The following is a 25,239-nucleotide window of genomic DNA, read 5'->3' as shown; positions in this document are numbered from 1 at the left end:
TTGATAATCCCGGGTTAGTTAACCCAAGTTACCAAGTGTTGAAACACTCCTCAGAACCTATTCATCCAAGCATATCCTTAATACATAAACACCACAGGCATTTGTCTCAGAAGTTCAAACCATTGGTACCTAGCTTATTTTCTCAATTTTTTTTTTTTTGCTTTTTGGTTGCCTTTTTCCGTGGCTTTTTCTTTTTCTTTTTCTTTCTTTTTCATGGCCAAAGACATTTATTCATCAAGATCCATAGACAATTTTCACTTTCTACATAAAAAATGATAATTCTACACTCTAATTTTAGTGATCTGACTAAACAATCAAGCATGCATACCACCACTTAATTCTACTTGATTTGTCACTAATTTAGCCAAGTTACTTTTGTTCAAACTTTTCTTTTATTTTTGGAAACAGAACAAGCATGGCACGCACTTGTTTAAGAAGGTGAAGTTATATCCAAACATCTAGGCATTCACTTTATTCAAAGCAATTAACAAACAGACATACTAAAAAAAAAAAAAAAACTACACATTCCAGAAAGATTCAACATTTACAGTTCAAACCAGAACACGCATGCTTTTGTTTGCCCTTTTTAAAGAATTATCAAGGAACAATACCACCTTGTGAAATTCCTTGTTTTCTCTTTGTTGTCAGGAAACAATTTGATTTCTCCTTCTTCTTCCTAAATGTTGCTTCATGCTTTAAGGTTCTTGTTTCCTTTCCTGCAAAGAGTAATGAAGTTGCTTGCTTCTCAAGCACTTGAGTGGTTAGCTCAACTATGTGTGGGTAAGTATCGGATTCTTAGGTTGGTGTGTGAACACCAAACTTAGTCTCCCACTTACTTCTCTCTGTTCTTTGAATCCTTGAGTTATCTTGGAATGATGTCGCTACTAAGGGTTTTAAGCATTTCTGTGACTGCTTAGAATAGTTGTTCCTTTCATATAATTCAAAGGTTGTTGTGTTCAGTTGATCTTTATGGTGGAACACCAAACTTAGAGTCACACATTCCCCTTTGACTTATTGATCCATGAATTCATTGTTTGGTGTGAAACACCAAACTTAATTCTTTGCAATGCACAGAAACTACTTTACCCTTTTTATTGAAACAAATAAAAGAAACAGCAACAAGGTATTACCTCAGGTTGGGTTGCCTCCCAACAAGCGCTTCTTTAACGTCATTAGCTTGACGGTCAGCTTCCTCAGTTGAGGTGATATTTGACTTTGTCCTTCTCCTCCACATCTCCCAAGTAATGTTTGAGTCTTTGACCGTTAACAATGAAGGTTCGTTGTGACTTTTCTTCCATGATTTCTACTTGTCCATAATTGGAGACCTTGGTGACAAGGAATGGTCCAGACCACCTTGATTTTAGCTTTCCTGGAAATAGCTTCAGCCTAGAATTGTAGAGCAATACTTTTTGCCCTTCTTCAAATTTCCTTGGGGCTATGTTGCTGTCATGCTTCTTCTTTGCTCTTTCTTTGTAAATTTTGGCATTCTCATAAGCTTCCGCTCTGAATTCTTCCAACTCTTGAATTTGCAACATCCTTCTTTCTCCAGCGGCTTTGTTGTCCAAGTTCAGAAGTTTCAAGGCCCAGTATGCCTTGTGCTCCAACTCCAGTGGCAGATGGCAAGCTTTTCCATATACTAGTTGGTAAGGAGACATTCCAATTGGTGTTTTGAAAGCTGTCCTATATGCCCAAAGAGCATCATCTAGCTTAATCGACCAGTCCTTCCTTGAAGTTCCCACAGTCTTTTCCAGGATCCTTTTGAGTTCTCTGTTAGATATTTCGGCTTGCCCACTTGTCTGTGGATGGTATGGTGTGGCTACCCTGTGTTTGACTCCATATTTTAGAAGCAATGCCTCTAATGGTTTGTTGCAGAAGTGGCTTCCTCCATCACTGATGATTGCTCTTGGAACCCCAAAACGGCAAAAAATGTGTTTTCTGAGGAAGTTCATGACTACCTTATTATCATTGGTTGGAGTTGCTATTGCTTCAACCCATTTGGAGACATAGTCTACTGCCACAAGAATGTAATTATTTGAGTATGAGGAGGGAAATGGTCCCATGAAATCTATCCCCCATACATCAAACAATTCAAGCTCCAGAATGAATTGTTGTGGCATTTCATTTCTTCTTGGCAAGTTCCCAGCTTTCTGGCATTCATGGCAGTGCTTCACTAATTCTTTTGCATCTTTGAAGATAGTGGGCCAATAAAAACCACACTGCAACACCTTAGCTGCTGTTCTTTCTCCTGCAAAGTGCCCTCCATAAGTGGAGTCATGGCAGTCCCATAAAACTTCCCTTCCTTCTTCCTCGGATATGCATCTTCTGAGTATGCCATCGGAACATTTTTTGAACAAGTATGGTTCGTCCCAGATGAAGTATTTGGCATCATTTACCAATTTCTTCCTTTGATGTTTGTTAAATTCCAAAGGTAAACTCCCAGTGGCCTTGAAATTTGCTATGTCTGCAAACCAGGGTGCTTTGTGAATTACCATGAGTTGTTCATCAGGAAAGTACTCATTTATATGTGTGCTTTGTGTGCTTCCTTCTTCACATGGTATCCTTGATAAATGATCTGCCACCTTGTTCTCTACACCCTTCTTGTCTTTGATTTCAATGTCAAATTCCTGCAACAAAAGAACCCATCTAATAAGTCTTGGTTTAGATTCTTGTTTAACAAGTAAATATTTTAAAGCTGAATGATCAGTGAAGACAATGACTTTAGATCCAATGAGATAAGATCTAAATTTGTCAAATGCAAAGACTATTGCCAAGAGTTCTTTTTCAGTGGTTGTGTAATTCTTTTGGTTAGCATTCAAGACTTTACTGGCATAATAAATCACATGCACCAAATTGTCTTTCCTTTGTCCTAACACGGCCCCAATAGCAAGGTCTGATGCATCACACATCAGTTCAAAAGGTAAGTTCCAATCAGGTGGGGCAATGATAGGTGCAGAGGAAAGTTTTTGCTTCAAAAGTTCATAGGCTAGCATACAATTTTTATCAAATACAAAGGGTGTATCAGAGACAAGCAAGTTACTCAAAGGTTTGGCTATTTTAGAAAAGTCTCTAATAAACCTTCTGTAAAAACCAGCGTGTCCCAAAAAACTCCTAACTGCCTTGACATTACTTGGTGGAGGTAGTTTTTCAATGATTTCCACCTTAGCTCTGTCCACCTCCATGCCTCTATTAGAGATTTTGTGGCCAAGGACTATTCCTTCTGTGACCATGAAATGACACTTTTCCCAGTTTAATACTAGGTTAGTCTCTTGGCACCTCTTAAGCACCAAGGCAAGGTGGTGTAGGCAGCTGGGAAAAGAATCCCCAAATACAGAAAAATCGTCCATGAAGACCTCAATAAATTTTTCAATCATGTCTGAAAAGATGGACAGCATGCATCTTTGGAAAGTGGCAGGTGCATTGCACAATCCAAAGGGCATGCGTCTATAAGCAAAAACTCCATATGGACAAACAAATGATGTTTTCTCTTGATCACTCGGATCAACTACTATTTGGTTGTATCCTGAATATCCATCCAAGAAGCAATAGTAAGCATGTCCGGCAAGCCTTTCAAGCATCTGATCCATGAATGGGAGTGGGAAATGATCCTTTCTGGTGGCTTCATTGAGCTTCCTGTAGTCTATGCACATCCTCCACCCAGTGACGGTTCTTGTGGGTATGAGTTCGTTCTTCTCATTTGGTACCACAGTTATGCCACCTTTCATAGGAACTACATGGATGGGACTAACCCATGGGCTATCAGAAATGGGGTAGATTACCCCTGCCTGCCATAACTTCTTGACTTCCTTTTGTACCACTTCTTTCATGACGGGATTCAATCTTCTCTGAGCTTGAATGGAGGGTCTAGCATCCTCTTCTAACAAGATTTTATGCATGCATATGGATGAACTTATCCCCTTCAAATCAGCTAGGGTCCATCCAATGGCATCTTGATGAGTTTGCAGCACCTTGATCAATTCTTCTTCCTGTTCTTGGCTCAGGGCAGAGCTAATGATAACAGGGTGACTCTCATCACTACCCAAGTATGCATACTTGAGATTAGGGGGCAAGGCTTTGAGCTCAGGTTTTGGTGCTTCCTTTTCTTCTTTCACTCTCTCTGGCATGCTTAGCATGGTTGTGTCAGCACCCTTGATATCACTAACTTCAATGTCCTTGGTGAACTCCTCCTCTGCCAATTCCTTTATTGTTTCCTCAAAAGTTTCTTGTACTGCAATGTCCACTACATCAACCCTCATGCATTCCCTTAGTGATTCTGATGGATAGCTCATTGCCTTGAATACATTAAACACCAATTTCTCATCATGTAGTCTAAGAGTGAGTTCACCCTTTTGTACATCTATGATGGCTCCAGCAGTAGCTAGGAAGGGTCTTCCCAGAATTATTGAAGCTTTGGCTTCTTCCTCCATATCTAACACCACAAAATCAGCAGGAAATATAAATTCTCCCACTTTCACCAACAAATCCTCAACTATCCCATGAGGGAATTTAAAAGTTCGATCTGCCAATTGGAGGGCCATTCTTGTTGGTTTGGCTTCCTCAATCTTCATTCTTCTTATCATTGTTAGCGACATCAAATTGATGCTGGCCCCTAAATCACACAAGGCCTTCTCCACCATGACTTCTCCTATAATGCAGGGGATTTGGAAACTGCCTGGGTCCTTCAATTTCTGAGGCAATTTGTGCTGAATGATGGCACTGCATTCTTCAGTTAACAACACAGTTTCCTCATTTCTCCAGCTTCTCTTCTTGGTCATTAATTCTTTTAAGAATTTTGCATAGAGTGGCATTTGCTCTATTGCCTCAGCAAAGGGAATGTTGATTTGAAGCTTCTTGAAAATCTCCAAGAACCTGGAGAATTGGCCATCCTTTTCACTTTTCATCAAACGTTGAGGATAAGGTGCTTTAGGTGTGTAAGGCTTCAGGACCTCTTTTTCTTTTTCTTTTGTTGCAAACGGTGTAACAGATTGTCCTTGTTCTTTGTCTTTCACATTTTCCTTTGCTTCATCCTCTGTGGTTTCCCTTGAAATCTCCTTTAGATTCTTTCCACTTCTGAGGGTTATGGCCTTACATTCTTCCCTTGCAATAGCCTTGGCAGCATGAGAACCGCTTGTCCCAGGGGCTTGCTTAGTCAAATACAAAATTTGATTTTCTAGCTTCTGGATGGCAGCTCCTTGGTTTTGCAAGTTAGAATTTACTTCTTCCTTAAAAGCTTTCAATTCAATTATGTCTTGGCTCATGGTTGCAAGCATTCCTTCTATCCGGTTTAATTGATCTTGAAATTGTTGGTTCGGATTAGGTTGGGTATGTTGATTATTTTGGCCATGATATGGTGGTTGGGAGTAGGTGCTTTGTGTGGCTTGGTATGATCTTTGGTTGGAGTTTTGGTATGTGGAATTGTTATGTTGGTTGTGGTTGTAAGGTTTGTGGTTTTGTGGTTGGGTTTGTTGGTTTCCCCACCCAAAGTTTGGGTGGTTTCTCCAGCCTGGGTTGTAAGTGTTGGAATGTGGATCATATGATTGCCTTTGTTGGTTTCCCACATAGTTAGCCTCATCCCAATCACCTCCTTCAATGCCTATTTCCTCTTGATCTTGTGTGTGTATTGCAGCCACTTGCTTTGTTTCTAATTGCCTGGTAAGCTCTGCTAGTTGCTTGGCAAACACCTTGTTTTGGGCTAGAATTGTATCAACATGGTTCAGCTCCATGACTCCCTTAGTGTTGTGCCTTTCTGATGCATAGTAGTACTCATTCTCAGCCACTGTCTCGATCACTTCAATGGCTTCTTCCACAGTCTTTTTCCTGTTCAATGAACCTCCTGATGAATGGTCTACAGCCTTCCTTGATTCATAAGAGAGCCCATCATAGAAGATGTGCAGTTGCACCCAATCATGGAACATGTTTGGTGGGCATTTCCTTGTCAAGTCCTTGAATCTCTCCCATGCCTCGTAGAGAGTTTCACCATCTTGTTGTCTAAAAGTCTGAACCTCAGATCGAAGCCTATTGACCTTTTGTGGAGGGTAGAAACGTGCCAGAAACTTGCTTTCCACCTCATCCCATGTTGTTAGACTCCCCCTTGGGAATGATTCCAGCCACTTAGCTGCTTTGTCCCTAAGTGAAAATGGGAACAAAAGCAGTTTATAGGCATCTTCCTGGACTCCATTGGACTTCACAGTGTCACAAATTCTCAGGAATTTTGTGAGATGTTGGTTTGGGTCTTCATTAGCACTTCCTCCAAAGGAACAATGATTTTCCACAAGTGATATTAGCTGTGGCTTGAGCTCAAAATTGTTGGCCTGAATGGGTGGTTTCTGGATGCTACTACCACAATTCCCAGAGGTTGGGTTTATGTATGAACTAAGAACCCTCCTCTCAGGGATGGCATCGTTTCCATCAGCTCTCTCATGGTTGTGAACTTCTCTATCCATGTTGAGATCTAAAGCTTCCTCAAAATTGTCCTCAGATTCTCCTTCAGATTCCTCTTCTCCCACTACTCTCTTCCCTCTTGCTTCCCTTCTAAGTCTATGAAGGGTCCTCTCTGGTTCGGTATATGGAGGAGTTGATGTCTCTCCTCTCCTACCTGTCATACAAGAACACAGCTCAAACACAAACAAGTGAAATACTATTGGTTAATGGAAGAGTATGGTTAGCTCAATTGAGGAATTAATTCAAACAGTTAGTGAGTCAGTGAGTTAGTTGAATGAATTTAAAGGCATAAAGAAGGAAAGCATGTAACCAAGTGCAGAAATTAAAATTCAACAAGTATCTTGAACAGAATTAACAAAGCAAGAGAAAATTGCTCAATCTAGTTAGCTTCCAATTTGAGAATTGTCAATCGAAAACCAATCCCCGGCAACGGCGCCATAAACTTGATGCACATAAACTAGTTATGCTACGATTTAGGAAATTGCACGATCGGCAAAATTCCTTCCGGCAAGTGCACCGGTTATCGTCAAGTAAAAACTCACAATAGAGTGAGGTCGAATCCCACAAGGATTGGTTGAATGAGCAATTCAGATTAGAAGTGTGTTCTAATTGAGCGGAATCAAGGTTTGAGATGAGAATTGCGGAATGTAAAATTGGCGGGAAAAGTAAATAACAAGAAAATTAAATGGCGGAATCTTAAATTGCATGAATTAAAGAGCAGAATGTAAATTGCTGAAATTAAAAGGGAATGGGGGTGATTGCAAGAATTGAGTTGCAGAATGTAAAGAGAAGATGGAAATCAGAAATGGGAATTCATTGGGTTATAGGAGATATTGAGATCTCCGAATCAAAACATGTTTATCTCTTCCTCAACCAATGCGTTCATTGAATTTTGCTTGGCAATCTTATATGATTGGATCCCAATTCCTTGGCTCACCAATGCTCTCTAAAAACAAACAAATTCCCAATCCCTTGGTTTAAATGTTCATAAGAAGAGATGATGCTTGATCACTGATTATACCACACAATTTCATGAACCACAATTTGGTAGGATTACATGTCACAATATCCATCCAAACCCCAATCCAATCCACTGTGAGAAAGCTTCTCTAGCATGAATCCTCCATTCCTTTCCCAAGGCTCCGAAGGATTCCAAGTATGAGTAGTTTCTTTCCCAAGACAACTACTCAATGGAATTAGATCGAGAAGCTTTCTAACAAAATTCAAGAGAAAAGATTGAAGAAGAAGATAAACTATTATTGATTCATTGAATTACAATAGAGCTCCCTAACCCAATGAAAGGGGGTTTAGTGAATCATAGCTCTGAATTCCATTACAAAGAAAAGGAAAACTAGCTAAAAGTGAAAGTAAAAGTCCTCTCTAACTTAACTTCTATCCTATTTATACACTTTCTATATTGAGCTTTAGTTGTGCTTCTTGGGCTTTGAGGCCTCTCCTTGCTTTCCTTTTGCCTTGGGTTTATGATCCATAATCTTGATGAGGTTGTTGATCCAAATCCTGTAACATTTATTGAGCCAACTTAGTGATAATCAAATAATGACACATGACTCAATAAATTGAGAATTCAAACTCATCAATCCTTCAGACCCAATCCCATAAACCATGATATTCAATTGGGTTTCATACCAAAGTAAGTTTAAGTTAATATTTGTGCTCAAAGACTAACTTAAATCACAATATTTTTGGCCCAGAAACCTTTTCCAAGAGTGGCGTTTAAGTTGTAGTTTAAGCTTAAACTGCAGCTTAAACGCCAGACACTTCCAGTGAGGCCTTTTGTAGAAGCACGTTTAAGCTTCAGTTTAAGGTTAAACTGAAGCTTAAACGTGGAAATGGAAGAAGGTAGCCCTGGAGAGTCATGTAGTCGAACACGTTTAAGCTTCAGTTTAAGGTTAAACTGAAGCTTAAACGTGGAGATAGGAAGGGCAGCCCTGGAGGTCGAACACGTTTAACCTCCAGTTTGAGGTTAAACTGGAGGTTAAACGTGGAAAAGGGTGGAGGCATACTGGAGGTCGAACACGTTTAACCTCCAGTTTGAGGTCAAACTGGAGGTTAAACGTGGAAGCTTAGAATGGTGGCCCTGGAGGTGTCGAACACGTTTAACCTCCAGTTTGAGGTCAAACTGGAGGTTAAACGTGGAAATGGAGAGAGCAACCCTGGAGTAGAAAAGCTGTCGAACACGTTTAAGCTCCAGTTTGAGGTCAAACTGGAGCTTAAACGTGGAATGGCTCCCTGGTACTCTTCCTGGTTCTGGCGTTTAACCTCCAGTTTGAGGTCAAACTGGAGGTTAAACGTGGAACTCCTCCCTGGGTGGCATACTCATTCTGGCGTTTAACCTCCAGTTTAAGGTCAAACTGGAGGTTAAACGTGGAATGCTTCTTTAGTGAGGCTTTTCATTCTGGCGTTTAACCTCCAGTTTGAGGTCAAACTGGAGGTTAAACTTCAATTCCAGCATTTCTTATCCTTCATGATTTTTGGCGTTTAAGCTCTAGTTTAGGCTTAAACTGGAACTTAAACTCCACATGTGATATTCAAGCTTCCTTTATTGATTTTGTTGCTTCCTTGCCTAGCCTCTTCTTCCCTGAAATCATCCAAGCAATTGCATCAAAGTCTTGCAAAATTTCATGAGAAATCTTCCATTCATAGCATTTAAGTATTATAACTAAAACTCATGGAATATGCATCAAAATCATGTTGTTTGGATGGTTCATTGCTTTGTTCTTCATTTAACCATTTTTGGTTACTTTAAGCTCAAGAAAATGCATAAAACAACTAAAACTAACAGAAAAATGCTAGTGAAACTAACCTATGATGCCTTGGCATCACCTAGCTACCTAAAACTTTCACTTTTGCATTACATACTCATGTACTAACTTTCTTTTAATTTTTATCACATATGCATTGATCTCTGAACTTAACTTAGTATTGGGGTAATTTTGTCCCCTTATTTATTTACTTATTTATTGAATAAGTTATGGGGACTTGCTTCTGATGGACATAGATAGACTGCATGGTTGGCATGTGAAAGTTGGAGTAGAATTTTACTACCCATGAGAGATTAACCTACCGTGGCTGTCTCCGTAGGAATCCCCATTGTCTTCGTTCAGCGGCTCAACAAAGTTAGCAATGTTGGTCGGGAGGATAAGAAGGTATTCATTGTTGTAATTCCTTTCTGCCAGGATAGGGAACATCTGCTCACAGTAGCGGTTAGGAAACCGTGCAGTGTCCTTTGCTGGGAAGGCTTTTTCTTTTTCATCGATCTTGATGATCCTCTTGATTCTTTTTGTTGAGGGTTTTACTGCTGTTGAAGATGGCTCTGCCACTAATGCTCTTTTTGTTCCTCTCCTTGCTGGTGGTTTGGGAGTAGCTTTCTCCTTTCTTTTCTTGGTGGCCATCCTGAAAAAGAAAAAAGAAAGGAACTTTTGTAAAATTATGGGTTAGAGCAAGAAAGAGAACAGGATATGTGATAATCAATGCACGGTAAATAATGATGATGTTAACAGATGGTCATGACTACATGTGATAGATCATCCATGGTAATATAGCAAGTGCATGTGAAGGCAATTGAATGCAAGATGTTTATTGGCATGCCGGCAAGGGCATGAGTAGCATAGAACAAGCATACAATGTCCAAGTTAGATTACCACAGAATTCAAACTAACAACCTGTTTATAATTATAATAATATTTTAATCAATAAAATATAAAAGGGATTTTGTGAAAAAAACTGGCATTAAGGTAGTAGGATAATATAAAAGTATTGTATGATAACATACGGGCTTTTTAACAAACACATAGCATGCATGGTGAATATGTTTTTGAAAATATAGAATAGAACATGCAAGTATCCCCTTTAAAAGATAATATTAATTGTCAAACAGATCCATGATAATCCACAAGCAAAATATAGAAACTAAAGACCGAAATAAATTTCCAACACCAATTAAAAGGAGTAAAAAGAAAGAAAAAGAAAAAGAAAATATAGATAAAGAAAGTAAAAAGAAAAAGAAGAAGAAAACATAATAATAATAGGAAGAATAATGGAAAAGTAAAGAGGAAGAGAAGAAAATAAAAACCTTGATAATGGTGGTGAAAAAGAAAAAAGGGTAGGAGAAAGTAAGAAAGAAGTAAGGAGGAAGAAGGAAGAAGAAAGAAATAAGAAAGGATAAGAAAAATAAGGATTTGGAGAAGAAAAGATAAGATATTTTGGCTGATCTGGATATTCTGTGCACCGCGTTTGACGCGGACGCGTGGGTCACGCTTTCGCGCGGTTGGCGCGATTGCCAAATGACGCGGACGCGTGGGGCACGCGGTCGCGTGAGTTGATTGGCGCGATTGGTGCGAGAGCAGCCTTGCGTTTGCACAACTCTCTGTTCGAAACTCTTTTTTGCCAAATTTTAGGGTGACGCGGTCGCGTGGTTGACGTGATCACGTGAATGGCTATACTTTAAAGAATGACGCGAACGCGTGGGGCATGCGTTCGCGTGAGTGGGCATGTGCTTCCAGCATGGGTCCATCACCATTCCAGCCCAACTTACTGCCTTACACCCATTTACGTCGATTTCACAGAGACACGCGTTCGCGTGGGTGACGCGGACGTGTGGGGAGGCTAGTTCACAAACGACGCGAACGCGTGGTTGACGCAGTCGCGTGGGCATATTTGTGCCTAAGGCACGCCTCCAGCCATGCTTTCGCATAACTTTCTGTTCAACTTCCTTTTCTTCACATTGCACTGGTGACGCGGACGTGTCAGTGACGCTGTCGCGTCGCGTGCGCGTTTTTTTTTATATATATAAAAATATGCAGAATGCTCATGCAACTATATGCAGCTATATGCAGGGATGATGAGAAGAGTTATCAAAAATTAAAGTAAAAATAAAGCTAAGAATGAAATGGAACGATCATACCATGGTGGGTTGTCTCCCACCTAGCACTTTGCTTTAACGTCCTTAAGTTGGACGCTCCACTAGCTCATTCTTCTGCTGTTGGTGGTTCCTCCAAGAGGAAGATCTCTAGCTCCTTGTTTTTCTTCATCTTCTTACCATGATATAGCTTTAAGCGATGTCCATTGACTTTGATGAATTCAGAACTTGAAGGATGACTCAGGTGGAAAACTCCGTATGGCTCAGCCTTCTCTACTCTATATGGACCTTCCCATCTTGATCTCAACTTGCCTAGCATGAGCCTCAGTCTGGAGTTGTAAAGGAGGACTAAGTCCCCAGGTTGGAACTCTCTCCTCTTGATGTGCTTATGATTCACAACCTTCATCTTCTCTTTGTACAGCATGGAGTTCTCATAAGCTTCTAGGCGAAGGCTTTCTAATTCTTGCAGTTGCAACTTCCTTTTGGCTCCAGCTTTCTCAAATCCCATGTTGCATTCTTTTACTGCCCAAAAGGCTTTGTGCTCTACCTTAACTGGGAGGTGACAGGCCTTTCCGTAAACTAAGCGGAAGGGACTCATCCCAATGGATGTCTTGTATGCTGTTCTGTATGCCCATAGTGCATCTTGTAGCCTGGTGCTCCAGTCTCTTCTATGAGGTTTGACTATCTTCTGCAATATACGTTTTATTTCTCTGTTAGACACCTCGGCCTGCCCATTAGTCTGGGGATGGTAGGCTGTTGCTACTTTATGAATTATCCCATGCTTTTTTAGTAATCCTGTTAGTCTCCTATTACAAAAGTGAGTGCCTTAATCGCTCACGATTGCTCGTGGTGACCCAAAGCGACAGATAATATGGTTTCTAACAAGGGAAACAATAGTGTTAGCATCATCAGTGCGGGTAGAAATTGCTTCCACCCATTTAGAAACGTAATCTACATCTAACAGTATATAAAAGTAACCATTAGAATTTGGAAAAGGACCCATGAAGTCAATGCCCCAAACATAAAAAATTTCACAGAAAAGCATAATCTGTTGAGGCATCTCATCCCTCTTGGATATATTACCAAACCTTTGGCAAGGGGAACAAGATTTACAAAATTCAGCAGCGTCTTTAAAAAGAGTAGGCCACCAGAAACCACAGTCTAGAATTTTTCTAGCTGTTCTTTGAGGGCCAAAATGTCCTCCACTCTCAGACGAGTGGCAGGCCTCTAAAATGGACTGGAATTCTGATTGAGGCACACACCGTCTAATTACCTGGTCAGCACCACACCTCCATAAATATGGGTCATCCCATATATAATATTTGGACTCGCTTTTCAGCTTGTCTCTTTGATGCTTAGTAAAATTTGGAGGAAAAGTGTGGCTAACTAGATAATTAGCTACAGGTGCATACCAAGGGACTACTTTAGATACTGCTTGTAGGTTATCAAATGGGAAATTATCATCTATAGGAGTGGAGTCATCCTTAATGTGCTCGAGGCGACTCAAGTGGTCTACCACTAGATTCTGGTTACCACTCCTATCCTTAATTTCTAAATCAAATTCTTGCAGTAGCAGTATCCAACGTATAAGCCTTGGTTTGGACTCCTTTTTAGCTAATAAATATTTTAGAGCTGCATGGTCTGAGTACACTACCACTTTGGTACCAAGTAAATAGGCTCGGAATTTATCCAGAGCAAAAACAATAGCAATAAGCTCTTTTTCAGTAGTAGTGTAATTAGACTGAGTAGCGTCTAAAGTCTTAGACGCATAAGCAATTACAAAAGGATCCTTACCTTCGCGCTGAGCCAGCGCTGCTCCTACTGCATGGTTGGAGGCATCACACATAATTTTAAATGGATGGCTCTAGTCTGGTCCTCTCACAATTGGAGCTTGAGTCAGGGTGGTCTTCAGCTTATCAAACGCTTACTTACAATCTTCACTAAACTCAAACTCAATATCTTTCTGCAGCAACCTGGATAAAGGCAATGCTACCTTACTGAAGTCCTTAATAAATATTCTGTAAAAACCTGCATGGCCAAGGAACAAACGGACTTCCCTCACGGAGGAGGGGTAAGGTAAACTAGAAATAACGTTCACCTTTGCTGAATCTACAGAAATGCCAGTATTAGACACAACATGTCCTAGTACAATCCCTTGTTTTACCATAAAGTGATATTTTTCAAAATTCAATACAAGGTTCGTACTAACACATCTATCTAACACTCTAGATAAACTATCCAAGCAAAGGCTAAATGAATCACCATATATGCTAAAATCATCCATAAAAACCTTCATACAATTCTCAATAAGGTCAGAAAAAAGACTCGTCATGCATCTTTGGAACGTAGCAGGCGCATTGCATAAGCCAAAGGGCATTCTCTTATAAGCATAAGTTCCAAAAGGACATGTAAAAGTAGTCTTTTCTTGATCTTCAGAAGCTATATGAATTTGAAAATAGCCTGTATAACCATCTAAAAAGCAATAATGGGATTTACCTGACAGGCGATCAAGCATCTAATCAATGAATGGCAAAGGATAATGATCCTTGCGAGTAGCTTGGTTGAGACGCCTATAGTCAATGCAAACTCTCCATGAGTTCTGCACTCTAGTTGTCAGAAGCTCTCCATGCTCATTCCGTATTGTTGTGACTCCAGACTTCTTGGGCACCACTTGTACTGGACTGACTCATTCGCTATCTGAGATGGGGTAAATGATATCTGGTTCAAGTAGCCTGGTCACTTTTTTCTTGACAACTTCTAAGATGGTGGAATTCAGTCTTCTTTGAGGTTGACGGACAGGCTTTGCTCCCTCTTATAAGAATAGTCTATGCTCACAAACTTGAGGGTTGATGCCTACTATATCCGCCAGGCTCCATCTAATTGCTTTCTTATGTTTTTCTCAGCACACTGAGTAGCTGTTCTTCTTATTGAGAGGTGAGTTCCCTTGCAATGATAACTGGAAACTTCTGTTTGTCCTCAAGGTAAGCATATTTGAGGTGTGGAGGGAGGGGCTTTAATTCCAATTTCTGCTCGTAGCCAGGCTCTGGGTCATCCGGAGCTGGTGAAAATGGCAAAGTGCTTTCGTTGTCTTCAGAAAATATCCCCACACTTGGACCTTGCCTTATGTACTTATCTTCTAATTCTTCCTGGTGAACTTCAGCTACAGTTTCATCAATAATGTCGCACTGGGAGATAGAATGATCTTCCGGAGGGTGCTTCATAGCTTCATTTAAACTGAACTTCACTATTCTGCCATCTATCTCAAAGGAGTAAGTTCCTGAGAATGCATCCAGCTTGAACTTTAAAGTCTTCAGGAATGGTCTTCCAAGTAGGATTGATGATGGCCTTCCTGAGTCATTAGGAGGCATTTCCAGGATATAGAAGTCAATGGGAAATGTGAGCCCCTTAATGCTCATTAATACATCTTCAGCAATTCCAACCACTGTAATAATGCTTTTATCTGCTAACACAAAACGAGCTGCCGACCTTTTTAAGGGAGGGAGCCTCAAGGTATCATATATAGACAAAGGAATTATACTAACACACGCTCCTAAATAACACATACAGTCAGAAAATATCACACCTCCAATGGTACATGATGGTTTCAGTGGCTAAGAGAAAGGGGGGGTTGAATCTTAGCCCCCTTTTTTATGTTGCTAATGCTTGCTGAACTCAGAGGAGACTTTTCTGTTTTAGCTCGTCTCTGGACACAAGACTTTTTGTTTTTGCTCGTTACTTGCCACGAGACTTTTTGTTTTGTCTCGTCACTTGGCACGAGACATTTTAGTTTTTGCTCCTAAGCAGTAGAAAACAGAAATGGAGTTGGAGAGAAGAAAGATTACACCAGATATATCCTGGTTCAGCTGCTAAGTGCAGTGCAACCTACATCCAGTCTCCATCACAAACATGATGGAATTTCACTATAATCAATCTGATTACAACTTGTAAAGTGCTAACCTAACTTACCAGGGGATTTCCACAGAATCATGAAACACAACATAGATGAACAAAGGAACTCTAAGACATCTATGGCTTTTTCTTTTAATTTTGCACTCTCTGCCTTTTTCCGCTCTATGGCTTTTTCATTACAAACCTCACTGTTTGCCTTTTTCCATGAGACTCAAGACATGACAAAATTAAACAGAAAAATACAAAACAGAATACATTGAAGGAGAAGAGAAAACTGTTAGCTCAGGTAGCTCTGAGAACACTGTGCCTTGCACTCTCAAATTTTCTCCTTGCTTCAAACAGTGGCTGTCCACCCTTATTATAGAAGAGGGGAGCCTCCACATATTGAAGCCAATACTGAACCAACTTCTTCCTCCTTCAACAAATAGAACCGGTTCGGCCACATAGAGAGAGAAGAGATAACTATGTAAAACCCAACATGCAATTACCTCTAGTCCTTCCTTGATCATCACCCTTCATCAATCCGAGCTCTCCATCCTTGGCTTGCTCTCCAAGATGGATTTCTGGCCCTTGATGTTTCATGATGATAATGACTTCATCTGCTTCAATCTCTGCCTCAACCATCACTTCGCCACTCTAGCTACTCCCTGTGGTGGTTAAACAGAATCAAAGACAAGCCATGCTTCAAGAATCTCCTCCATGCTGGCCGAATCTTCAACGTCCATTTTTGAGCATGAAGAGCTCAAGATATCTCACCAATCTAACCAAATATGGTGAATATCTCAGCCACAGCTCATTTTTATTTTAGTATGTTTTCTTGCCATCATTAGCTTGATGGTCTTGATGCATGCAACTTCTTCCTTTTCTTGGTTGATGAGCATTGCGTCCATAGCTTCCTGGACAAGGACCGAAGGAAGAAGAAAGAGATGAGAGAGAATGTGAAGTTAAAGTAAAAGCAATTAAGTGAAAATAAAACAAGTTGATAGATTGCTTTTTACTTCCCTTGCTTTGAGTAGCGTATAGCATTAATCATAATGATTCCCATCAAATCAAAGTCAAGTTCTCTCTCATGTTTCCAATGCTAACATATTAAAATTTGAAATCCATTCTTAACAAAGAGATGGAATCCGTTGGAAAGCATGAAGCCATTTAGCTTTCATTTAACCTTGGTTTCGGACCAAGCTTGGAAACTTTCATCAAAATAATATTGGGCTTGGTAGCATTAAGATTTAATCTGGCCCAATTGGTTAACATTTGCTTTCTTGATGAATTTGGGATCAAACATAGAACATATAAGAAAGCATCTGTTTGGGCTTGCAACAACAATATTTATTTTGGCTCATCAATATAAAATTTCAGCCACTTAGTATAAAATCATGCAACAAGGCTGGTTATTGGGCTTAAGCCAGAAACTCATTTTTTTGGCCCAATATTAAAACCTGCAACAAAAATTATTTAATCAAATCAGATTATTAATTTTTGCAGTTAATTATTTTTAATAATGTTTAGTCATCATAAATATTAATTAAGAGTTTTCCAAACTCATCAATCTCCCCCTTGATGACAAACATTATTAAAATTGAAATGGGAAAAATTTAGAGATTGAGTAAAGAATACTCCCTTTGAATTTGAATTTCTCCCCCTTTCAAAATGTCACAATGCTCCCCCTTGATGTATGCTTATTTTACCAAGGGAAGCACTCAACCTGTAACATTTAAATCAAGCTTCAAGTAATAATGTTATTTAGCATATTTTATGATGCTAAATGCTTGATTTATGAGCAGTTTTAATTGATAATCAAAACTCATTTGATATCATAAACTGATTTACTGCTCAAACCATTTCATTCAAAAAAAATTTTCAAATCCTTTCCTGTTAAAGATATCAGAGCAAAACAACATGATGGAAAAGTATTTGAAGTACACATGATCAAAACAAGGCAGTTTTAATGTATTACACAATTTAAAGGAACTGCCAAAAATAAGTTTTCCAAACAACAAGTTTATCAATGATGAATCAACAGCCAGGCATAAAAAATAAATCAAACATCATTATAAACCAAATGCAGTTCAAGCAACAACCATAGTGAATGCAATAACAACATGCATTCTTTGAACAAGAGTGATCATGAATTTTCAATTTTGAAAATTTCATCCCCTGTTCCCCTGTTTCTCCAGCCCCTGTTTCGTTCCAATTTCAATTTTGGAAACACATAAATTTCCTCCCCCTTTTGTCATCATGGGGGCACCTGCACAAAACATGATCAACACAGCAAAATATTCAAGAGAAAGTAGCAAGAGTATATGACAATATCCTAGAGATTATCCTAGAGCAGGGAGTATCAAGTCATGCTCATACAAAAAACAGATTGAGCGTAATGGAGCCAATATCAAACAGAGTAAAGAAACAGTCACTAATCATCAGAAAAATTAATTTGTTCTTCAGCATCTCCGTCACTATCATCTCCCAAATCTTCTTTAAAACGTTCCATCATCAGATTAACCCTTTCTTTGCAATTGTTCCAAGCTTTCTCACTTTCATAAGCTTGTTTGTGGGCTTCTTTGTGGGATTTATACATCAGATCTGCCATGTTCGAAAGTTCTCCCAAAATCTGTTTGATGGACTTAATTGTTTTGGAAGATTCTGGCCTGCCTTCATACTCACTATCCGATGCAGCAGATTTTCGCCCTTTGGGGTCCTTAGTTGCTCCTCCTCCTCTAATTGAAGACACCTTGTTTTCTACAGCCTCATTCAACAAATCAACTTTAAAGTACTCAAATATTCTAGTTAAAAACATACCATAAGGTAGGTTAGCCTTTCTGGTGCTTCTAACAGAATCCCACATGTGCCTAATCATAATATAACCAAAGGATATAGGAGTAGAAGTAACCAAAGCAAATAAGATGAGACAGTCAGAAAATGTTACTCGGTTGTGTGAGCCACTTTGGGGAGTCAAAATATGAGTGATGATTCGGTGAAGCAGGGAATTGACCGGTCCTAGAGCTTTATGTGTTGGAATGGTGCCATGCAATCCAGAAAGGATCTCGCAAATGTGCTTGAGAACAGTTTTGTATGGAACGCCAACTTGTGTGTCCCATTTTTCCACCATGTACGCTCGCGGTCCTTCATCTTTGAACCCAAGGGCTGATGCCAAGGCATCTTAGGCTAGTTTCACTAGCATTTTTCTGTTAGTTTTAGTGGTTTTATGCATTTTCTTGAGCTTAAAGTAACCAAGAATGGTTAAATGAATAACAAAGCAATGAACCATCCAAACAGTATGATTTTGATGCAAATTCCATGAGTTTTAGTTATATTACTTGAATGCTATGAATGGAAGATTTCTCATGAAATTTTGCAAGACTTTGATGCAATTGTTTGGATGATTTCAGGGAAGAAGAGGCTAGGCAAGGAAGCAACAAAAATCAATAAAGGAAGCTTGAATATCACATGTGGAGTTTAAGTTCCAGTTTAAGCTTAAACTGGAACTTAAACGCCAGAATCATGAAGGCTAAGAAATGCTGAAACTGAAGTTTAACCTCCAGTTTAACCTTAAACTGGAGGTTAAACGCCAGAATGAGAATTCCACTCAGGAAGCATTTCCATGTTTAACCTCCAGTTTAACCTTAAACTGGAGGTTAAACGCCAGAAATGGGAAATGCACCAGGGAGCCATTTCCATGTTTAAGCTCCAGTTTAACCTTAAACTGGAGCTTAAACGTGTTCGACCATGTTTTCTCCTCCAGGGTTGCTTTCTCCATTTCCACGTTTAAGCTCCAGTTTAACCTTAAACTGGAGCTTAAACGTGTTCGACCTCCAGGGCTGCCTTTCCTATCTCCACGTTTAAGCTTCAGTTTAACCTTAAACTGAAGCTTAAACGTGTTCGACTAAGTGACCCTCCAGGGCTGCCTTCTTCCATTTCCACGTTTAAGCTTCAGTTTAACCTAAAACTGAAGCTTAAACGTGCTTCCACAAAAGGCATCACTGGAAGTGTCTGGCGTTTAAGCTGCAGTTTAAGCTTAAACTGCAACTTAAACGCCACTATTAGAAAAGGTTTCTGGGCCAAAAATATTGCAGTTTAAGTTAGCGTTTGAGCACAAACATTAACTTAAACTTACTCTGGTATGAAACCCAATTAAATATCATGGTTTATGGATTGGGCCTGAAGGATTGATGAGTCTGGAATTTCAATTTGTTGAGTCATGTGTCATTACTTGATTATCACTAAGTTGGCTCAATGAATGTTACAGAATTTGGATCAGCAGCCTCATCAAGATTATGGATCATAAACCCAAAGCAAAAGGAAAGCAGGGAGAGGCCTCAAAGCCCAAGAAACACAACAGAAGCTCAATGAAGAAAGTGTATAAATAGGATAGAATTTAAGTTAGTAAGGACTTTGACTTTTCATTTCTTGGCTAGTTTTTATACCTTTGTAATTGAATTCAGAGCTATGACTCACTAAACCCCCTTTCATTGGGTTAGGGAGCTCTATTGTAATTCAATGAATCAATAATAGTTTATCTTCTTCTTCAATCTTTTCTCTTGAATTTTGTTAGAAAGCTTCTCGATCTAATTCCATTGGGTAGTTGTCTTGGGAAAGAAACTACCCATAATTGGAATCCTTCGGAACCTTGGGAAAGGAATGGAGGATTCATGCTAGAGAAGCTTTCTCACAGTGAATTGAATTGGGGTTTGGATGGATATTGTGACATGTAATCCTACCAAATTGTGGTTCATGAAACTGTGTGGTATAATCAGTGATCGAGCATCATCTCTTCTTATGAACATTTAAACCAAGGGATTGGGAATTTGTTTGTTTTTAGAGAGAATTGGTGAGCCAAGGGATTGGGATCCAATCATATAAGATTGCCAAGCAAAATTCAATGAACGCATTGGTTGAAGAAGAGATAAACATGTTTTGATTCGGAGATCTCAATATCTCCTATAACCCAATGAATTCCCCATTTCTGATTTCCACTTTCTCTTTACATTTTGCAACTCAATTCATGCAATCACCCCCATTCCCTTTTAATTTCAGCAATTTAGCTTCTGCTCTTTAATTCATGCAATTTAAGATTCCGCCATTTCAATTTCTTGCCATTTACGTTTTCCGCCAATTTTACATTCCGCAATTCTCATCTAATTCTTGATTCCGCTCAACTAGACACACTTCTAATCCGAATTGCTCATTCAACCAATCCTTGTGGGATTCGACCTCACTCTATTGTGAGTTTTTACTTGACGATAACCGGTGCACTTGCCGGAAGGAATTTTGCCGATCGTGCAATTTCCTAATTCGTGGCATAACTAGTTTATGCGCATCAAGTTTATGGCGCCGTTGCCGGGGATTGGTTTTCGATTGACAATTCTCAAATTGGAAGTTAACTAGATTGAGCATTTTTCTTGCTTTGTTAATTCAGTTCAAGTTACTTGTTGAATTTTAATTTCTGCACTCTGTTACATGCTTTCTTTCTTTATGCCTTTAAATTCAAGCAACTAACTCACTGACTCACTAACTATTTGAATTAATTCCTCAACTACTCTAACCATACTCTTCCATTAACCAAGAGTATTTCAATTGTTTGTTGCCTGTGCGGTGTTCTTGTATGACAGGTAGGAGAGGAGAGACATCAACTCCTCCATATACCGAACCAGAGAGGACCCTTCATAGACTTAGAAGGGAAGCAAGAGGGAAGAGAGTACTGGGAGAAGAAGAATCTGAAGGAAAATCTGAGGACAATTTTGAGGAAGCTCTAGATCTCAACATGGATAGAGAAGTTCACAACCATGAGAGAGCTGATGGAAACAATGCCATTCCTGAGAGGAGGGTTCTTAGTTCATACATAAACCCAACCTCTGGGAATTGTGGTAGCAGCATTCAGAAACCACCCATTCAGGCCAACAATTTTGAGCTCAAACCACAGCTAATATCACTTGTGGAGAATCATTGTTCATTTGGTGGGAGTGCTAATGAAGATCCAAACCAACACCTCACAAAATTCCTGAGAATTTGCGACACTGTGAAGTCCAATGGAGTCCAGGAAGATGCCTATAAACTGCTTTTGTTCCCATTTTCACTTAGGGACAAGGCAGCTAAGTGGCTGGAATCATTCCCAAGGGGGAGCCTAACAACATGGGACGAGGTGGAAAGCAAGTTTCTGGCACGTTTCTACCCCCCACAAAAGGTCAATAGGCTTCGATCTGAGGTTCAGACTTTTAGACAACAAGATGGTGAAACTCTCTACGAGGCATGGGAGAGATTCAAGGATTTGACAAGGAAATGCCCACCAGACATGTTCCATGACTGGGTGCAATTGCACATTTTCTATGATGGACTTTCTTATGAATCAAGGAAGGCTGTAGACCATTCATCAGGAGGTTCATTGAACAGGAAAAAGACTGTGGAAGAAGCCATTGAAGTGATTGAGACAGTGGCTGAGAATGAGTACTACTATGCATCAGAGAGACACAACACTAAGGGAGTCATGGAGCTGAACCATGTTGATACAATTCTAGCCCAAAACAAGGTGTTTGCCAAGCAACTAGCAGAGCTCACCAGGAAATTAGAAACAAAGCAAGTGGCTGCAATACACACACAAGAGTAAGAGGAAGAAAGCACTGAAGGAGGTGATTGGGAAGAGGCCAATTATGTAGGAAATCAACAAAGGCAATCATATGATCCACATTCCAACACTTACAATCCAGGATGGAAAAACCACCCAAACTTTGGGTGGGGGAACCAACAAACCCAACCACAAAACCACAAACCTTACAACCATAACCAACATAACAATTCCACATACCAAAACTCCAACCAAAGATCATACCAAGCCACACAAAACACTTACTCCCAACCATCATATCATGGCCAAAATAATCAACCTACCCAACCTAATCCGAACCAACAATTTCAAGATCAATTAAACAGGATAGAAGGAATGCTGGCAAACATGGGTCAGGACATAAGTGAGTTGAAAAGCTTTAGGGATGATGTGAGATCTACCTTAAGGAACCATGGTGAAAAAATCAAGAGGATGGAGTCTCAAGTAGGAGAGCTATCTCAACAGGCCCCCAAGTCAACTGCAGTGTTCCCTAGTGACACAGAAAAGAATCCTAAAGGGGAACAAAAGGGAGTGAGATGGGAAGAATGCAAGGCCATCACCATATTGAAGGAAGTCTCAGAAGAAGAAGGAATCAGACCCTCAGAACAGGAGCCAGAAATCTTGAAGGAAGGTGTGGAAGAAGCTAAGCAGGAAAGTGAAACTGAGCAAACCAAGGAACTGCAAAAAGGCATGCTGGAAACATACCAACCAAAAGCACCATTTCCTCAGAGGTTAGGAGGAGGTGAAAAAGGGAAAACCTATTCAAGGTTTTTAGAGACATTTAAGTCTCTCCATATCAATATTCCCTTCCTTGAGATTCTCCAGCAGATGCCTACACATATCAAGTATTTAAAGGAATTGCTGAGCAAGAAAAGAGTTTTGAAGGGAGGACAAACTGTAATAATGAACAAAGAATGCAGTTCCCTCATCAAGAAGGACATAGTCTCTAAGAAAACAGACCCAGGAGGTTTTCATATCCCCTGCATCATAGGAGAAACAAAAATTGACAGAGGATTCTGTGATCTAGGAGCTAGCATAAATGTGATGCCTCTGACTCTTATGAAGAGGCTACAACTGAATGAGGTGAGATCCACTGATGTAATCATACAACTGGCTGACAAAACTCAGAAGCAAGCTGAAGGGGTAGTTGAGAATGTGCTGGTGAAAGTGGGAAATTATTTCTTCCCCACAGACTTTGTCATTTTGGACATGGAGGAAAGCCACCTACACCCTATCATTCTGGGAAGGCCATTTCTAGCCACTGCTAGAGCGCTCATAGATGTAGAACAAGGAGAGCTAATTTTGAGAATACATGATGAACAGCTCATTTTCAATGCTTTCAAACCTGCATCTGAGCCTGAACCAGAACCTGAAAAGCCTAAGGATGATAGTAGCCATCTGTGTTTGGAGGAAAGCAATCCAGCAGCTGAAATTCTGAAACAGTCCTTGGAAGGCAAACAAGAATTGCAAGAGTTAAAGCCACAAGAATCAATAGAAACAGATCAGAAGGATCCTCCTGACATAAGGGTCAATGAAGAAATCCTCAAGAGAAAGGGAAGAATTGTAAAGAAATTGCCAAGAGGGTGGAGAAACAAGAAAATTCCCACTGAAGGTTTCTCTCCGGGAGATAAAGTGATATCAAGTCATTATCTGGCAATCCCACCTGGCCTCAAAACCATTCCTTCCCAGCTCCCTCAAGTGTTCACAATCAGGAAAGTTCTTTCTATGGAACATTTAGAAGTCATGAAGGAATCAAATGGGGACGTTTTCATAGTGAGAGGAGAAGACATCAAGCACTACAATCCACCCTAACAAGGGGCAACCGTCAAGCTAGTGACGTTAAAGAAGCGCTTGTTGGGAGGCAACCCAACCTGAGGTAATACTACCTTGCTGTTTCTTTTATTTGTTTCAATAAAAAGGTGAAGTAGTTTCTGTGCATTGCAAGGAATTAAGTTTGGTGTTTCACACCAAACAATGAATTCGTGGATCAATAATTCAAAGGGGAATGTGTGACTCCAAGTTTGGTGTTCCACCACACAGATTAACTGAACACAACAACCTTTGAATTATATGAAAGGAACAACCATTCTAAGCAATCACAGAAATGCTTAAAATCCTTAGTAACAACTTCATTCCAAAGAGTATTCAAGAACTCAAAGAGCAGAGGAGTAAGTAGAAGACTAAGTTTGGTGTTCACACACCAACTTAAGACTCAGACACTTACCCATACATAGTTAAGCTAACCACTCAAGTGCTTGAGAAGCAAGCAACTTCATCACTCTTCCAGGAAAGGAAACAAGGATCTTAGAAAGAGCATGAAACAACAACTAGGAGAAGAAGGAGAAATCAAATTGTTTCCTGGCAACAAAGAGAAAACAATGAATTTCACAAGGTGGTATTGTTCCTTGACAATTCTTTAAAAAGGGCAAACAAAAGCATGCTTGTTCTGATTTAAACTGTAATTGTTGAATCTTTCTGGAATGAAAGTCTCTAGTATGTTTGTCTGTTATTGCTTTGAATAAAGTGAATGCCTAGATGTTTGGATATAACTTCACCTTCTTAAACAAGTGCTTGCCATGCTTGTTCTGTTTCCAAAAATAAAAGAAAAGTTTGAACAAAAGTAACTTGGCTCAATTAGTGACAAATCAAGTAGAATTAAGTGGTGGTATGAATGCTTGATTGTTTAAGTCAGATCACTGGAAATAGAGTGTAGAATTATCATTTTTTGTGTAGAAATTGAAAACTGTCTATGGATCTTGATGAATAAATATCTTTGGCCATGAAGAAGAAAGAAAAAGAAGAAGAAAAAGCCACTGAAAAAGGGCAACCAAAAAGCAAAAAAATTGAGAAAATAAGCTAGGCACCAATGGTTTGAACTTCTGAGACAAATGCCTGTGGTGTTTATGTATTAAGGATATGCTTGGATGAATAGGTTCTGAGGAGTGTTTCAACACTTGGTAACTTGGGTTAACTAACCCGGGATTATCAACCAAAAGTCCATTATCAAGAGCAACCTAAATACAAAACATTTAGTCACACAAAGAGGTGCTGGGCACCAATGTCTCAAGAAGAAATGTGAACTAAAATGCCTGGAGTGGATATGTGTAGTGCACTGATAAGAAAAAGAAAATGCCAAAGGCTGGTGCAACACATGACACTAAGCAAACAAGGAGCAAAGAAGCTCTAAGAAAAAGAAAAGAAAAACAAAGAAGAGAAAAGTGCCAAGGACATAAGAGTAACAAGAGGCCATAGCAGTGTTTGATGGATGCAATGAAAAAGTGATAATCTTACCTGATAAGAATGAAAAAGTGATGCTGCAACTTTCTGCATAAAACCCTTCTGATGAACTTAAAGTGCTTACTAATATAGCCAATGGGATTGCTTTCTGTTCATGCTTTTTTCTCAAATAACTCAG

At 39.6% G+C, this 25,239-nt stretch overlaps 2 non-coding genes across 2 annotated transcripts; one reads left to right on the top strand and one right to left on the bottom strand.

Moving 5' to 3' along the window:
- The first annotated feature begins 5,910 nt into the window (after positions 1–5,910).
- LOC112725691 (small nucleolar RNA R71) lies at positions 5,911–6,014 on the top strand. The gene has a single exon (XR_003164782.1). It is a non-coding gene; the product is annotated as a small nucleolar RNA R71 (small nucleolar RNA).
- A 15,399-nt stretch (positions 6,015–21,413) lies between these two features.
- LOC112724368 (small nucleolar RNA R71) lies at positions 21,414–21,517 on the bottom strand. The gene has a single exon (XR_003163533.1). It is a non-coding gene; the product is annotated as a small nucleolar RNA R71 (small nucleolar RNA).
- Positions 21,518–25,239: the final 3,722 nt, after the last annotated feature.

This window comes from Arachis hypogaea, chromosome 11 (genome assembly GCF_003086295.3).
Source record: "Arachis hypogaea cultivar Tifrunner chromosome 11, arahy.Tifrunner.gnm2.J5K5, whole genome shotgun sequence".
Classification (NCBI taxonomy): domain Eukaryota; kingdom Viridiplantae; phylum Streptophyta; class Magnoliopsida; order Fabales; family Fabaceae; genus Arachis; species Arachis hypogaea.
The sequence above is the reverse complement of the archived record's forward strand: the minus strand, read 5'-3'. Positions and strand labels throughout refer to the sequence as shown.